Raw genomic sequence first — 5,467 nt, forward strand, 5'->3', positions numbered from 1 at the left:
CTCGGTCCGCGACGATAGATCGCCGAGCGTTTAACCCATTGCGCCACAAACGCATTTGCAGAGAGCTACACAGACGCGCCTTATATATCTAACACTCCTCCGTGTACCCGCGCTCTTGCTCGGGGCGGTGTCGCCGCCTACGAGCAGAAAAGAGAAGTACTGCATTATGACACTAACGCTATAGTGCCTAGAATATACTATAGTGCCTAGAATATACTTACTAGTGTGCCGACCGCCGGGCGTTTCCAATGGGAGACGCTGGCACCGCCGGTGATGCCTTCCGCCGGAGGCCACCAGACGGCGACACTGTTTGGGACCGTGCTAACCGAGCGGCGCATCACGCGTCGCTTGCGCTTCGGATGCACTTCGGATGCGCGTTCGTAAGCGCAGTCAGTTGCGGCCACCGTTACTAGATTACTCTGCGTTGGTTGCGGCGCGTTGTAGCTTTCGAGCAAGTAGCATGTGGTGCCTCCGCATGTCATTGCTGGGTTTCTTTTCTGTGCGAGTGGTTCGCACTTGTGTCTGTTCGCGGACGCAACCGAGATGTCGTCGCAGAAAACGAGGCGTAAAGACAGCACCTGTTTTGTCCCATATTGTACAACGGGATACCGCTCAAACAACGAGCAAGTCTGATTATTCAGCGCGCCTGCTGACCCAGAACGTTTTGCCGAGTGGGAGAAGAATATAAGAGGGCAGATCGAAGGCTAACTCTGGCGGCTGTCGCTTGTGAGAAACACTTTAATAATTGGTACATTGAGCGCTCGTTCAAAATTAGTCGACGGTGTGTCACCCATGAAAATGTGCCCTGTTTAATTACCGTCATTTATAGTAATTAATTTAATTTATGGTAATTAGATACAACTTGGTGTGAATTTAGCATTTGTGGACATGTCTCGTATATAATAGTTTACTGTGGAAAAAAGTTACACTTCTTCGGAAACCGCGTATTTATTTATTGGTATTTTTCGCAGAAACACCCGGTATCGTGTAGCGTTATAATGATAACTGTGTGTACGATCGTTTGTAAGTGCAACGAAATCATATTCTTTCGATTACACTTTGCACCTCAACCAACGTTGCGCAGAGCGAAACGGGCTGGGACAGCCCATTGGCGTCTGTCGCACACGCGCGCGTTGGCTAAAGACGCCGCTCGGCATAGCACGGTCCGTACGGCTATCGCCGTCTGGTGGCCGCCAGCGGAAGGCATCATTCTCCGTGCCACCGGAAAGCCCGCGGTCGGCACACTAGTAAGTATATTCTAGGCACTATACTAACGCGCACCGACAGTGAACGCTTCGGTGGTCTCAGCACTACGACGCCTCGATGCCAGCATTCGAAGGGACGCTGGCATCAAGAAGCACTACCAACGCCATTCACCGTACTCAGCACAGCGGAGCGTGGCCTCCGCAATTAGCTCTGAAAATGTTTCTGAAGTTGATCGCGGAGGCTGCAATTACGACGCGCTGTACGCGCTGATTTGACTCGGTGACGATTCAGTTACGTGCTTTGTCTTGCGCGTTGTATTAGTGTGTCAGTTACGTGCTTCGTCTTTCGCGTTGTGCTAGCGTGTGCAGCGTAGTGCAGCTTCCATATGCACGACGGTTGCTCATGGTCATCGACGTTGGTAGTCGTGATGGAGGAGACGTGCCACCAGGCGTCAGCGTGGGTGCATCAACGCCTAAGGGCGCTTTAGCCACAAAACACCAATAGACATTATATATCAATGTGCAATAAACATTACACTGCTTCTGTGAAGACACATTTCACTTTCGTGTTCTATACCGATTCCTATATAAGAGGGATCAACCACATTTTTTTTCTTTTTCCGCCGAGCGATATATGGCGGGCTTGATTTGTAGCTTCGGCGACAGTAATTATACCAGCTGTTTCTTTTGATACAGTTCAATTTTTAACTAATATCTCTGCCCCCTACGTTCTTGCAGAGAAGAAACGACATTAGCAGCAAGAAAAAATTAATGTTAATTTCGCTTGATAACTAAAATATGCTAAGCAACTTCTTAATTGCTAACTTTATGCCACATGTGATTGCAAAATTGAAGCCGAGGAGTAGCGAAGTCACGTTTACTTAGCAGAAATTCTAAAATTATAAGATATCTGTACCCAAAATCTGATGAAAAACGCATCGACGTTCCAGCTAAGATCGTCTCGAACAAGTTAGAGTGACTCTTCAGGGAAACTGCTAACTGGAACGACAATACATTTCACAGCACATTTTAACATCACCTATCTCTTGGAGGTTAACGCAGAAGCTCGAGAACAAGTTAAGAACCACACAAAGAGTAATGGAACGAAAAATGTTAGGCCTAACATTAAGAGACAGGAAGAGAGCGGTGTGGATCAGAGAAGAAACGGGGATAGCCGATATTCTAGTTGACATTAAGCGGGAAAATGGAGACAATAAGACTTTTTGTTTTCTTTAGTGCTCCGCATAAAAAGATGCAGCTCGTATTTTGGTGCTGCACTATGAAAACCAAATCCAAAGAAAAAAAAGAAGCTTGCGGGCTGAGAGCTTTCCGCATGTTAAAGAAATCCATGCTGCCAAAATTAGTTTGAAATGCTTCAGCACGGCGTTTCTCTCAGCCCAGGCGCACGCACTCAAAATTTGGGCCTAAACGATAATAAATTGTTCTACTGACAGCAGCCCCCTTTTCAAGAACAGGCGTGCGCTTGTTCCAAGGCGCAGTTTGTTCCGCAGCACAACCTTAATCCGCGGCCCATTGTGAGCTCCATCTGTTTGTTGATAAGGGGCGTTGAGAGGCCGGAAAGCGTGGACAGCGAGAAGCGTTAACAAGCTAAGCGGATGAATTCGGAACGGTACAGGCGACCTTGACGTTAAGGTCGACACGGGACAACCTTGTACCGCCATACGCTAATCACAACACGGACTGACAACATTTGTGAAACAGCAGGCCTGCCTAATCTCAGCAGACATATCTACACACGATTGGTTGTGACTGCCATCGCTGTTTTGGCTCAGCCAATGTCGCTTATCTCGTTCACTGCACTCCAGCAGCAGCACAGCTCTGTACAATTCGTGCCGCGCCTCCAGTTTAGCCTTCAGTTCGGTCGTCTGCGCAAAATCGGTGTAAGACGCGCGCGTGCACGCGCGTTCGCTTATCTCCAATGTGTCACGGGCTGCCAAACTTGACCACGTCGTGTCTTCTACAGCATGTGAAATTGTCGTAATTGCAGCAGCCTTGCGGAAACTGAATTCCTATCAGCCTGAGCCTGTCGTTCGCTTTTCAGACAGCAAGGCTGCTCTGCAGCTATTACTGCGCGGCTTTCCCGTAGACATTCAGCGCGCATTACTTACTGTTAGATAATTACAGAAAGTCGTATTTACCATCGTGTTCCATTGGGTACCCTGTTATATAGTCGTAGCAATCAACGATGCCGCTGAGAGTCCGGCGTGCTAAGCGATGCACTTCAAGCCAACGAAGAAAATTGCCCAGGACGCAAAAAGAGACATAAAGAAGACCATCTTAAGCCACTTCCGTTAGTTGCGGTCTCCACCGAATCATCCTTGTGTGATTAAGAGACTTAACAGAACTGATGCCGCTCTCGTACGTATATATCTCCTCCGTACAGGGTCAGCGCAAACTACAGCTTGGCGGTGCAGGACAGGACTTGGCCCATCATCGTCGTGTGTGCATTGTCAAGCTCTTGGTGCACATTGAACATTACATACCAAAGTGTCGGAATTTGAAGCAGAACGATCGATATTAATAGATGAACTGACACGCAAGTGATGCACTTAAATGCAAGTAATATTTTGTTCGCGCCAGGACATTGGATAATTAGGAGAGAGGTGCTTTGGCGCCTCCTAAAATTCCTCCGTGATCAGGGCTTGGAAGTGAATGGTGAGCCGTGGCGGTCATCATGGTTTGGAAAACGCGAAACGTGTTGTAGATACCTGGTGCTGTTATCTGGACTACAAAGCGTCTCAGACGTATCGCGTTTGATAGGTGGCGTTCAGGCGGAGAAATTGCCGGCAACTTCTGCAAGGCTAGGTCCGCTTGCAGCAAGCAACACCTCTCCTCCTCTTCCTCGCTTATCTCCGATTCGCCTAATTGTGTACGAGTGCGCAACAAACCGAGTGCATCGCCTGGAGTTCACCAAATCGAGGACAGAAAAAAAAGTAGGAGGGGAAAAGAAGAAGGGCGGGGGAGGGGGGGGGGGGCTGTCGATTGATACCAATTTATTAAAAATTCTGAGGCTTTATGTACCAAAACCACGATATGATTATGAGGCACGTCGTAGTGGGGGACTCCGAAAATTTCGACCACCAGGGGATCTTTAACGCGCCCCCAGTGCACGAGACACGGGCGTTTGATCGGCACCAATGAAAAAGCTTCTCTGTTGATCTCTTCATTGTACGCAAACGCGACCAAAAGCTAGGGCTCCGCGAGCACTTCTATAGAGGTCAAAGATCCTTTCAAAATACGATCCATGACTTCAAAGGCGACGCATTCTACAGTTACCGCGCTTCGTGAACCTCTCTCAGTAAGAAGAACCGAAAAGGAGTACCTCCGTCGCGAAACGCGATGCATTCCCTTTTGAATTAAATCGATTCCTAAAACACGAGAGCAAATTTTTGCGCAAGTATACGGCCTATCTGCTAGTCCAAATGGAAAAATAAGCCATTGACTCGTGTGTCCTAGCATCTGATGCGCCAAAGGCATGTACAGGTTGCGTTCCGAGTAAAAATTGCCAAGAGAGTGTGCTGCAGACGAGGGCCAGAATATAGCAGCAGGATCAGTGCCGATACTATAAACGAATAAGTAATCGTTATTAGTTTGACTTGCAGGTTTAGTCCGTAACTTATAGCACTACAGGACCGTTTAAAAGGTGTGAAATCATCACTAGCTGTGACCCTACGTCAATTTAATTGACTATGAAAAATGCGCTGACTTCAAAGTAACATTCTGGTCGCTTCCAAGAATGACTTTCAGAGGGAATGCGAGTGCATTCGCGAAATCTGCACGTGTGTCTGCGGGAATGTGAGTTGCAAAATGTCAAAAACGTGATTTATTTATTTATTTATTTATTTATTTATTTATTTATTTATTATTTATTTATTTATTTATTTATTTATTTATTTATTTATTTATTTATTTATTTTCAAGTCACTACAAGCAGCATAGCATGCTTGGCAGCTCGCCGACACATCAGCTCAATAGTACATACCTTGATGGCATATACGGCTTCTGAGGTAGGGTCTCGAACCCGATACCATGCGCCTGCTATCAGAGCAGCGTAGACGCTCTTTCAGTGCCGCCATTTGGCTCTCGCGAGACGATGCCTCTGGTAGCAGTTGCGACACTTCCCGCCCCATTTTGGTTTGAAAATACAATACATTTCAAACAAATGCTAAATTGTAGCAAATTGATCAACTGCACCAGCTTACTGAGTAGTCCGACTAAAATGGCTGGCTGAATCTCTCGAG

The sequence above is a fragment of the Dermacentor silvarum genome, chromosome 2, assembly GCF_013339745.2.
Source record: "Dermacentor silvarum isolate Dsil-2018 chromosome 2, BIME_Dsil_1.4, whole genome shotgun sequence".
Classification (NCBI taxonomy): Eukaryota; Metazoa; Arthropoda; class Arachnida; order Ixodida; family Ixodidae; genus Dermacentor; species Dermacentor silvarum.